This window comes from Rhamphochromis sp. 'chilingali' (genome assembly GCF_963969265.1).
Source record: "Rhamphochromis sp. 'chilingali' genome assembly, chromosome: 21".
NCBI classification, from domain to species: domain Eukaryota; kingdom Metazoa; phylum Chordata; class Actinopteri; order Cichliformes; family Cichlidae; genus Rhamphochromis; species Rhamphochromis sp. 'chilingali'.
In genome coordinates, this window is record NC_137949.1 from 26,840,991 (window position 1) to 26,853,978 (window position 12,988).

The 12,988-nt window shown below is 36.8% G+C and overlaps 2 long non-coding RNA genes across 3 annotated transcripts; both read right to left on the bottom strand.

Moving 5' to 3' along the window:
- Positions 1 to 7,001: 7,001 nt before the first annotated feature.
- On the bottom strand, positions 7,002 to 8,342 carry LOC308389505. Its single transcript, XR_013970286.1, has 3 exons — positions 7,831 to 8,342; positions 7,550 to 7,624; positions 7,002 to 7,154 (listed from the first exon to the last, which is right to left on the bottom strand). It is a non-coding gene; the product is annotated as an uncharacterized lncRNA (long non-coding RNA).
- A 26-nt stretch (positions 8,343 to 8,368) lies between these two features.
- Positions 8,369 to 10,547, bottom strand: LOC308389506. Of its 2 annotated transcripts, XR_013970287.1 has the most exons (5): positions 10,299 to 10,547; positions 9,783 to 9,822; positions 9,591 to 9,637; positions 9,234 to 9,278; positions 8,369 to 8,390 (listed from the first exon to the last, which is right to left on the bottom strand). It is a non-coding gene; the product is annotated as an uncharacterized lncRNA (long non-coding RNA). The 2 variants fall into 2 exon arrangements; XR_013970288.1 differs by lacking the exon at positions 8,369 to 8,390 and having other exon boundaries at positions 8,455 to 9,278; positions 10,299 to 10,546.
- Positions 10,548 to 12,988: the final 2,441 nt, after the last annotated feature.

Here is a 12,988-nt window from a genome sequence, read left to right on the forward strand (position 1 = left end):
GAGATTTATCTTAGGCATTTCGGTTTAGTGGACAAAGGTCATTTTTAAGGCTAATGTGCATAAAACTGTTTTCGTGACTTTTTAGAATTCTGAGGTGTGTAAAAAGGGCCGATGCTGAAATACACAATTTATTAAAGTGATGTCATCAAACTAAATGTTGCTGCCTTTTCTTAACCGCTCTCGGTTCCACGGGGACTAACACGAATAGATGCAAACGTCTAAGAACAGCAGCTGAGAACAACAAAAGACCTGCTCCGGTGGTCTCTGATTTACCTTTCTTTGAGCCACGATTTTGCTTTTACATTGAACGAGTCAATGGTTTTGTTTGCGGTGATAAAAAAAATCCACATGTGTGGATGTTTAACTGTAAAACAGGATGTTTTTCATTTTGCATCAAGTGCTCTCATTATGGGTACTTGTTTACTGCTAGAGTTTAAAGTCATTTGACTCACTAAATGTAACTCCAAAATACTAAGTCAAAAATGGTTGCACAAACAGTCATCACTAAGACCCGCGTCAGATGTTATCAGTCCATACAGTGGGTGTTATTAGCAGAAATCAGTCCTATTTTATGCCATTAATTTAATACTTTGGCACTAGTTAGAACTTATTCCATCTCTTCAAGTATGATCTCACATGAAAAATTCATACTGGATTCTGTATTACTGACAAGAAAGCATCTGGTTAGCTTATAACATTACATCAATACTGTATATACCTTTTTTTAGAGCATGTATAGAGCTGTTAAAAACTCGTTGTCCCCTCACACTCACAAGATCATCAAAGAAATGTTGACATTAGACAAAGACCATTCATTTACCCTAATACACGATATTATGTTTTAAAGACTGCATTTTGTATTTAGGTTATCTTTGACTAATATTCAGATTTGTAAATGTATCCGATGTTCAGAAACATGTAAGCGTGAGAAATATACAAAGAAAAAAAAAGAAAGCAGGAAATACTTTTTTCACAGCACTTTGACTCATTTTAACACTGTGGCTTTCTGTAAAAACTGAGATGTAAGATGTGAAATAGTTCAGTCGAGCATTTTTGTCTTCCTCTTTTCACCTTATGCTGTGTTAAACTAACTCCAATACATCTTATTTCACGGGCAGACATCAATTTTCATGTACATTTTCAGCACTTCTAAAAATAATGCATGTCTTCCTCTGTAAAACTCACTCACTTCCTATTGTGAACTTTTAAACAGGCATTACAGAAATAAACCTAAAAAGATTTCATCTGTTTCTCAGTAGAGAAACATTTTTTTTAAAAGAAAGGATTAGAATTAATTTAGATAAAAGAAGCTATGAATTAATGAGCTGGTGTTTGATGGTTGTTAGGGGGGATCCATGTCTCCACCTCTAACATCTAAAATGTCAAGGATGAATATGAATGTATTTTGGATTTTGGTTGTGTGTTTACATAAGAACCCATCCCTCGTGTCCTTGGTTGTGCTGGTGATAAATCCTTGGCTTAAGTGTAGAAGACAAGATGTTCAGTGGCCCGAAATGTTAAGAGATTATTTTTTTTGCCATATGCCAGATCAGTCGTTGTAGCATGAAATGTAACTGCGTTATAAATCTAACATTCATAATAAAGTAATTATGCTAAAAAGTATTTGACTGTATGCTGTTGCTTTGCATAGCTGGAAGGCAAATCCAATTTCAATCAAATCAAAATATAATGGCCACATTAGCGCTGCTATCTGAGAAGGCCTTTCATTGAAACTGTTAATTTTAACCATAAAAAAAGAATAATACTACATTTCTTTGACTGCTTTTATTCATTTATTTATTTATTTTTTACCCTTTCATGCTTTTTTCTGGGTTACTTACGTAACACCATATTTGGCTATTTGCAGCAGTGTCTAAAATAACTGCTTCAAATCATCACTGATGAGTGAGTTCGTGTAATGAAGCCGAGCTGAATAAGTATGTCAAAGGAAGTGGAGATGTTATGAGATGTTTACAGTAACTGACAGTTCAGAGGAGGGGTGCTGCATATTAAAGGGATTTAACTGAAAGTTCACTGAAAACAACAGTCAGTGATAGAAACACTCATCTTTCTCACTAATCTGTTTCACAGTCTTCTGCTTTTTATACTCAAGTATTATGTTACATTTCTGCAGATTCACTTGAAAGCCTCAAACTACTACCTTGTCCACAATCATCTCATTCCACTGTCAAAATGAGGACAAGGATCAAAAGTTGTAGTATACATAGTTACGTGCCATGAGAATACTCTTTAGTTGGTTAGATGTTGATGATGTAGAAGAAGCGGCTTTTCTCAACCATTGAAATAACTGTCATCATCACTTGTGTTTTTCAGGACATATGGTTTTTCAGGACTTTGTTGTTGTGAAACTGGCCAGTGCATTTCTTCTATGTAAATCATTTTTTCTTCTTCTTTTTTTTTTATCTCACATGTAAGCTATAAAGTACAAATTCAACACTTTGAATAAACTACAGTTATTATGTCTGCTTTGTTTGTCATGAAATAATAGGGGAATCGATTTGCCTATGAAACAACTTGTCAGTTAATTTTAAAAAAAATTGAAGAAGATGGATAAAAATGGCTGCCATTTCTATATATTTAATGCTAAATTTAACAAACAAAAACCCCTTGTTCAGAAGTCTGCTATAACATTGTTGTTTGATTTAAAATCTGCTGTGGTAGTGAAGAGAGGCAAAAGAACAACTGTTGATAAGGATGTAGAAGAGATACGATGTATTCTTAGTTACCAAGGTAACTGCAATATTTAGCGATAACAAATTTCTATTAAATCTTGAACTAACCAAGCAGACTGGAAAATGTGTTGTATAACATGAAGTAAAGCTGATTGGACACAGTGGTCGTAGCACAATCTTACATTTTCAATTCATTGGGTTAAGACTATTTACGTCATTTAGCTTTTTCGAACGGGGATATTGACATCCTGGAAAAGATTACTCTGATTAGAATTGAAATGCTTTGTAACAGGATAGAAGTGATCACTCAAATCAAGTTTGGAATCATTTCTAGGGAACCTTTCCACTGTGGGGACAAGTGGATACAAACCATTACAGCAAAAATTTCCACCACAGCATAACAGAGCCACTAGATCCACTCAATAGTTCAAGTTTTTCCTTTATTTTATATATGAGAACATGAAAATGAGCTCCAGCATGCAAGAAATATCAGATCAAATATTATTTCTCATTCCTCGGACTCCAGAATCAACTTTCTGGGATTTCCTTACCTGGATGATTGAGCATCCATCAATAGCATCCAACACAGAAATGTGTTTCTGATCCCCTGTGAGTGAGAATGATGGGGGGCCAAAAAATTACATTCCTCTTTCTGTGTGCTGTTAATTGATGTTCGTAGGGGACTTTCGGTTACACTTTTAGGTACAAAGATCCCTTTTGATGCTACTGTGCATCTACTCAAGTCAGTCGGTTAGGGATGTGTTAGAACAGGAGATTCACAAAACTGCAAGGAACAGAAATTTTGCTGAGTTCCTCAGAAGGGAGATTAAAAGAGACACATGGCAGCATGAGAAATATCCCTAGTGCCTGTGTCTATTTGAATATGCCTGAGCATGTGTATTACTAAAAAAATATTAACAAATATAAACCACAACAATAACATAAAAACTATCACTACATCAATTACATATTAATTACTACTGATCAGAGTGCTTGGAGTCATTAAGATATTTATCTTTATAGAGAAATGTTATGTTGCTGTTATAGTTCGGCCTGTGGATCTGTGACCTATTCTGGTTGTACTCCACCTTTAAACTTTTGTCATAGGCAATAGTCTCCAGTTCTCCCATGACTGGTTTTTGGGTGGATGTTACAGCTCTGTGGTGCTGGCTTTAGACATCTACACATTTTTTTAATGCCAAAATAAAAAATTTTTATAGCTCAAGGAGAAATTCAAGAGAAAAAGTTTTGTTTGTCTGACTTATTAATGAGCTCTTTGTGTGTGTAGCTCTTGAAACAACAGTTTTTGAATTATGCTTTAAACTACATGTGACCAAGTGGTCGGCGGGGTTATGAACAAAATAAATAAACTTGACAACGCCACCTAGGGGAATTACACCTAGGTGGCGTGAAAACGACCCACCACCTGAGGTCCCAGGGCCACTGGCTCGTCCTCAGGTGGTGGGTCGTTTTCACACTTTCTTTTGTACAGCACTGGGTGGTCTGCAGTGATTCTTTTGGTGTGATTTTCTTTTGGTTCCACGGCTGCTGGTAAGTCCAAGTTCCACGATTGTTTATTTTACTGTAGGACACTGTCAATAATGACGCTACATCTTGACTTTTAATATTTTATTTATAAAATATTATTTATAATATTTTATTTATTTCTATAAATAAAACTGTTTTAATATTGGAAGCCAACCTGCCTCAGTGTGCATCCTTGAATCTGTGCGGTCTTCTTTTATTCCTTTTATTTATTTTTCTTAAATATATTTCCTGGGGGTGTAATTCCCCTAGGTGGCGTTGTCAAGTTTATTTATTTTGTTCATAACCCCGCCGACCACTTGGTCACATACTTGGCGTTGTCGACAGGATGCACGTTTGAGGTAGATGTTTGGTTTTGTAAATTGTTTTATTTTTTTGCAACGAGTCTAGTTCACCTGTTTGAAGGCTCTATTTGTTTTAGAGTGTGATTATAGACAAGACAGCAGTATCCAGGTAGAAGGAAGAGTAATAGGATTTTAGCACCTTGCTGATTTAATTTTCTCTTTTTTTTGGGTCAAAATTTATTATGGAGGAAGAATTGCAGCAACTTAGAGACTTGGTAGCGCAGTTAAGGGCAGATAATGAGCAATTGCGCCGGGATGGGGGCGCTGTGCTCGAGTCTGGTGGCGGGGCCGCGTCGTCCTCTTTCGTACCAGCTGGTTGCATACCAAATGTTGGTAGCCAGGCCGCCGTTACAGAGCGTCTGGTGGTGGTGCCTAGGGACCGTAAATGTCCCATGTTCAATGGTAGAACAGGCATCAATATAGCTGAATGGGTCGAAGAGGTTCAAGCATGCATGCGTGCCCGGCACCTGTCTGTTGCTGATCAAGCTTTCTTTATTTTTGACCATTTAGAGGGAGAAGCAAGGGAGGAGATCAAATTTCGCCCTAATTTAGAGCGAGGGGATCCTGCTCGGGTGTTGACCATTTTAAAGGAACTGTATGGCAATGCGCAGTCCTATGTCACTCTGCAGCAGGCTTTCTTTTCGAGGAGACAACGGGAGGAAGAGACTTTGCAGGAGTTTTCCTTAGCGCTAATGGCTCTGATGGAGCAAGTAAAACAAAGTGCACCTGATGGTATGCGTAACGCAGAGGTGCTGCTCCGAGACCAATTTGTAGAACATGTTGTTGATAGTGGTCTCCGCAGAGAGCTTAAACAATACGTTCGCCGTGTGCCCACTGCCACCTTGTTAGAGGTGCGCGGGGAAGCAATTAGATGGGAAAGAGAAGGGTTTTCAGGCGGTGTTCGCGACCGTGGCTATTCTCAACCATCGGCATATGGTTTTCAGTGTGGAGTGCACACTAGCCCTAGGTTCGCTCCTGTTGGTACACCCGAGTCCGAGTGGCGTGAGCTAAAGGAACTCCTAAAGCGCCAACAAGAGCAGTTAAATCGGCTCACTGAGACAGTGGCTTCTTTACAGAACCCCCGAAGAAGTGTTCGGCCTTCACGGGCTGGCTCGGTGATTTGTCGCCGGTGTCAGCAGCCAGGACACTTTGCTAGGGAGTGCACTGGGGAGCGGGCTTCACGCCGCCCTAGAGCAGGTTCTGATTCAGGCCCTCCTTATGCCGCAGTTGGCAATCATCTTCCCGCTACCCAGTCGGAAAACTAACGCCATCTGTGCTGCAGAGTCACAGTTCAGGTGGGGAGTTCACTGGCTCACAGAAAGATAGGATTGGCAGGCTAATTTCATCGTGTCCAAAGATGGATGTGCTTATTAGTGGGGTAACTGTCCCTTGTTTGGTGGATACTGGGTCCATGGTTTCCACCATCACAGAAAGTTTCTTTTTGGCACATTTTGCCCCTTGGGGACAAGAACGCCTTCAGTCATGTCATTGGCTACAGCTTCGGGCTGCCAATGGGCTTGCCATCCCTTACATTGGCTATTTGGAGCTCAGTGTACTCCTGTGTGGCAAGGAAATGCCCTCTTGTGGAATCCTTATAGTGAAGGACCCTCCTGGGGCTACGCCCTCTGTCCCTGGCATCTTAGGAATGAACGTAATTCGCCGCTGTTATCAAGAACTGTTTGGGGCTTTCGGTGGCTCCTTGTTTAATTCTCCTTCTGTGTCACAGGCACCGAGACCAGTTTTGGAGGCCTTACATCAGTGTCACCAGTCTGCAGCCCAAGCCCCAGAGGACCCTGTCGGTACCGTTAAGGTACAGGGCCCGTGGGCCGTGCGGATACCTGGTGGTGTTATGCAGCTGGTGGCCACTACTTGTTCTCAGCAGTTGTCAGGTCAGGCTGTCCCATACGGTAAAAAAATATATTTTAAAATACATTTTGAAATATATTTCAAAATATACAAAAAATGGCCAAAAAATATATGTGCTAAAATACATTTTAAAATATATTTATATATTTAAAATGTATTTTAGCACATATATTTTTTGGCCATTTTTTGTATATTTTGAAATGTATTAATAAAATATATTTCAAAATACAATTTAAATTTATTTAAAATCATTCAAAAAAATATAAATTTAACCCTTCATATATTTCTAAGAAAACACATTCACATGTAACATCTGAAAGAAATCTTTATTTGATGTTTAAAACATACATATAGCATATCAATCAAGCAAGGAATATTCATTTTATAAGTTTATTCTCATTACATACTCAAACATTCTAAAAGAAACACACACACATATACATATATGTGTGTGTGTGTATATATATATATATATATATATATATATATATATATATATATATATATATATATATATATATATATATATATACACACACACACATATGTGTGTGTATGTGTATATGTGTGTGTGATTGTATGAACATAAGTCAGCATACTTAAAATGTAATTTCTTTTCCTTTTCCAGCAGTCTCAGTTCCCCCAGCTTTCACGGCAATCCTCAAAGCCCTTCTGGACACGCTGGGAAACCCCTTCCTTACCGCCACTGTAACAAACAAAAGTCACAGTTCTATTACTTTTATCAGAGTTAAAATAAAAATGTGATTTATGTTAGCTGGCTTCATTTAGCAAACAGATATTTCTGTTTATATAGATACAAATATTAATACAGATATATTTTACGCATAATTTTACCTCTTTTTTTTCCTAGATGGGAAGTCTATCCAGTTCACATTACAGTAATGCTAACACCCCTTTTGGTCGTCTCTCCTTACCTTCCAGCATTCATAAATCTGTTGACCTTCTTTGTCTGAGACCAACCACTACAATGCATTATCACCTATTTGTATTGGTAACTTACTTTACAACCTATTTTAATGGTTGCAAAGTAAGTTACTTGTGCTGTATGCAATTTTAGATACACAGAAAGTCTTCACTTACTATATATGGCTGTCATAGTGTCCTTATCAAGGGCAGTTCTTCACTCTGCGCCGATGTCCGTTTTGCTCTGTCCTCCTATAAAAAGCATGAACATTTGAGTGTTTGACTAGTTTTAGATTTCCAAAAATTTGATATTTGTACAACTAAACATTTGAACTACAATATATGCTATTGAGCGATACTTTTATGGGTAATTTTTGGTAAAGAAACTGGTGACAGAGTTGTAGGCTTTTTAAAGTACTATTAGCTAACCATTTGAACTGACTTTCAAAGCTGATTACCTTTTAAATTGCTGTGGATCAAAACCTCCAGTGGGAAGGCGGCCATTAGAAGAACACGCACCATTGAACCTGAAAATAACAAAAACAAACAAAAAACAGAACAATATATAAGAGTCCGGTAGGGTAATAAATCTCTTCTGAAGCAATATAGTTCATTTTGGGTGAAAAACAAAACATTCCTCTAAAATATATATACTGACATCAGCAATCAACATCATGATTGTAATTATTTCCTTTTTAGTACATCTACTGCTGTTTGCATGTGTCAAGCACTACGACTGTATCTATGCATATAAATTCACCATATATATCCAGCAAAAATGTTTTGTTATAGTCAAAAGGAAAACAAACAAAGGCATTCAATCAGAGGTGAGAAATTAATTGGGAATATGAATTATAGGTGAACTATTCTTTACCTACTAGCAATCAAGCTTCTTTAACCAAGAAGCTTGAAATATTTGAATGTAAAATAAAATAAATAAATAAATAATAATAAAAATAACATGATGTAATTAAAATGCACAACTTACATTAAGAAAATCTGCATTTGTATCCACAGGCTAAAAGTAAAACAGTAAATGTGTTAGTGATAGTACAGGTATTTGTAAAAAAAAAAAAAAAAAAGAGGCAGTAACTGTGACGCTTCTAGTGGGATGCTAAATGCAGAGATTTATATTTACAGTATAATACTGCATGTACGGGTAACTGTGTTGTGAACTGTAACTGAATATTAGAGAATCTCAGAGAAATTAAATGTATTTATTTTTTGAATTTATCAATCATAAAACCGTCTGTTTTGAAGGCCTGTTACGATAGCGACTTTTTGTTGGTCGGTATATTGCCCCATAAACAATTGCGACAAGTTATGTCATTGTCATTTTAAGACCATTTTATGTCTTTGAATGTATAATCATAATATAATACCATAATAATGCAAGATCTACACACTTTCAATTGACAAACCAACATCTAATTCTTAAAGTATTTAGATCATTGAAATTAGGAATCAAAATATTAGATACCTTAAAAACTTGAATAAATAGTAAATTTTCTAACAAATAGAAAACAATGTTATTTAATGTTATTGTTTTGTTATCATTATATTTTATTTTTGTAAATATAATGGCGGATAAATTACATCATCAACAATTATTGAGGTCATGTACATGTATTGTGTGTTAAGTCGATATATCGATTATTGTGATAGGCCTACTGTTTTGGTATCATAACGAGCTTGTCAAACATGCATGACCACTAAACAATGTCTAAGCAGTAGTATTGGTCTGAATGACAACAAACATAACTAGTGTTTTGGAAAATCTGTTAGAAAACAGTTATTTCAATAATTATGATTAGCATGTGACACAGACACCGCATAAAAAACTACAACAACAAATACTTACTTTAGGAGGATGGGGGAGGGCAGCATGAGGTTGAGACTTTGACATCTGTAAAAAACAAATTCATGTATTACAAACAAGTCACTTAAAAATACATTAATGTGGCAGACTGTTCCCTGTTCAGATGCAGTGTATAAGTACAATCAGGGCTGTCACAACAATGGGGTGGGGCCAAGTGGCTGCAACCCTAGGTACAATGTGCAGGTATATATAATTACATATAATATATGTGAATAAAGCAAGAATCTGTTTAGGTTAGTCACTGTGCTGACTGATGCTTGCTAGGTTTATATGATTGCAAACTGCACAAAAACAACAACAGCAACAACATTAATGACAATGACAAACAAAATTACTTACATTTATGTAAATCTCACATTAGGAAGATCTGCATTCGATTTCATGGGCTGAAATAAATAGGCAGAAACATTACTGCTAAAAAAATAAAAAACAAAAACTCTAAAAAGCCTAAAAATGACTTAAAAAGCAAGGAAATGTGGAACATTGTAATTAGCGAACATTAATAAAGCATAACTGTTCTTTGTTTCTAACCTTGGTAAGTACTCTGTAGCCAGAAGGAGAGGTAGGATTTCTGTGAAAGCCAAATTAAATGTGAATAGGCTTTGATAGTTATTGAGAAGGCAGAATAATAAGAAAAGGCAAAAGTACGTCACAATATAATTAATTAAGTTACATATTTTGATTACCAAATTATGGAAGCGTGGAGCTGCCACCCAGGCAAAAGAAAAATAGAGCTGTATCACGTTATGACGTGAAATGTTTATTGTTCTAACATTATGCTTTTCATGTTTGTATAATATAATATCACGTTATTATAATATACATAATTGTCACGTTCGCACAATATTGTACGGACGTGATAATTATGTACATTTTTCGTACAATGTTGTTCAAACATGTTGTTCAAACATGATAGTATATTGTTAGAACGATAAACTTTTCACGTTATAACGTGATATACTTATATTTCTCTTTTGCCTGGGTGGCAGCTCTACGCTTCCGTTCCAAATACACGAGAATAAAGTAATATTATATGGGAAAAGGCACCTGCTAGCTTGATGATGGAGGCTTCTTAGACTGGCCACCCGCCTTGGCTTCTTGTCGCCACTCCACGAAATAAAGGTCCGTTTCCTCCATGCCGGCTAATTATTTATCCTCATTAAAATCTCGTATATGTTCAGTTGGCAGAATTGAGAATTTTACATCTTCCAACCACTTAATTAACGCGAACATAATCGGCTTGTTTCTTCCCGTCTCCTGTATCCGGCCGTTCCTCTCGCTGTCAGATTTCGCGCCTCAGAGACGTCGTTATTTTTCAAAAAAAAAAAAAAAGAAGAAAGAAAAAAACAGTAACAACTACTAAAGAGAGTTTTTGCACGTTCATTGCACATTTGTGGGAATGTTTAAATATTTAATTTTTATTAATTACTTTTCATTGTATCTTTATTTTTTAAACCACCGTGGCAATGCGCATGCGCATACACTCCTGCACGCAAAGGGCTTTGGAGTTGACGTAATGTCGCAATGCATTGTGGGAGCGCAGCACCATCTTGGCAGGTCACGAATCAAAACAAGATTGCTACGAACCATTCTGAAACGTAGCTCAAAAGAAAATGACGGTATAGAGACAGATTCTGTCCAGATGCAAAGAGACGGTACTTGATTGTTGAAATGTGGACCCGTATGAAATATAGCCGTGGAGTAGAAACCCTGAAGACCAAACCGCTATTGACTTAGCATGATCTACTCTCATACCTTGTCTGTGGAGTCAGAGCATACACGGCGCACCAATTTCGCAATTATAAATCTCTGGAGGCGCACATCCAATTCACCAAGGACTGGGTACAAGATTTGGCTATTTTTAAGCCTCCACGTTGTGAGTACGCCGTCATTCAAGCAAAGGTAAGTCAGCTTGAGTACTGCGAGTAAAATGCGTTTGATTCCCCCCAGCATTCAAATTAGTGCTAGCAAAAATTCATTCGTGAGGGGGAAATTACAGTGAGAACATGTAGAGGCTCTGTTAGAGGGATAACATAGTGAGTTCAGTGCATTGATGTGACATTGTCCTGAAGGATTTAGTTATTCTTTATGGTTAAAGAAATTGCCCTAATTAATTCATATTTATTATAAATAATCCTAATTACACATCTTGCTTCCTTGTTTGTGTCCTGTGTCACTAAAAATACATTCTGTTTTAGTTTTATACATTGATTAATGACCTGCAGAATCTGCTTGTCATATTAGGTGTCCATAGTTGTCACTTAAAGTCGAACTTTATGTTTTCTCCCTCTTGAAAGTGATTACATCCTTGCATTACATACTTTAGGTTCATTTTTTGCTGATAGGTTTCTAAAAAGAAACATGCAGATTTAGAATATAACATGCAGCGTTCTATAGATGGATACATAAAAACACTTTATTTGTTACATTTATGATAAATGGATTTGAAAGTAAATAAAACACATTTGTGTCGGACTTGGCTTATTAAAGTTCTTGTCTTTAAATGAACTTTGTCTGTGTGTGTTTTAGGTCCTGCACTCTTAAAGACTGAATTGCAGCATTGCAGCCACAGGTCATTGTGAGCATCACAGGGAAGGTTGAAGCCGCCCACTGCAGCTGTATGGCTAGAGTCGTGGAGACTTGCAGCCATGTCACTGCTCTTCTGTTTAATGTAGAAGCAACAGTGAGGATCTGTGGCACAAGGACTGTTACAGATGAACCTGCATACTGGGTTTTGCTGGGTAATATGACCAAGATACAGCCAGAGGTTGGCCATAAGATAGACTTCTCCTCTTCAGCTGCCCAAAAAAAAGGTTCTTGATCAAAACATAAACAGACCATTCGTTGTGACAGGTAAAAGAAGCCATCCTCAAAAAAGAAAAGTTCCACCTGCTACTGTGGAGGAGTTGGATCAACTGATGGGACAATATTTTTCCAAGCATAGTTCTGTTCTGAATAACCCATAATGTTTTAATTTAGGGGGCCATGTAAATACTTTGCATTTACTGAATATGTACTTACTAAATACCACTGTTCAAAAGTTGAATAAAGAAACAAAGAAATGTTTGCCTATTTTTAATTAAAAGCACTTTGTCGAACATCACATCAGTTACAATGTAGAAAAAATGTTATGTATAGTTTACAAATGACAAAATGTTCACATAAAATCATGACAGCATTTGTATAATATCACCCACTACTAGCATTCTGTAATTTACTGTCTCTTTTGAAAACTTATCACTACATAAACAGCACAAGACTTAAAAGTATTTAACAAGAGCATTTTTCCCTGGTTTTACTACCACACTGGGGCACATGTTCACCAAAACGCAGCAAACCTTTGCCATCTTATCCAGGAAGGTCACCTTTTTACCCTCACATGGAAGAAGTAATCTGATTGGCATGGTGGTATGTAGCATGTAGTTTGAAGCAGGGATTTCGTAGTGCCCCATGTGTAGTGTTGGAACCCAGTCAGGATTTGTTTCATTCATTTCATAGGCTGGTTTGTTGCAATAATGCCAAATAATTAGCAACTCTATAAATAGAAGGTAGTTCTGCATGTTTGTTCTAAGTTTGTGCTATTGAAAATAAAATTAACAGGCTATAAATAATAATATGAACTTATTTAGAACTTACCTGAATGAAAATACTGGAGCACACCAACAGATATCTGTGGCTGGTAGAGAACTGAATATCAGCTCGTCTCGCAGCTGCTATCCAGGCTAGACGCCTTCTTT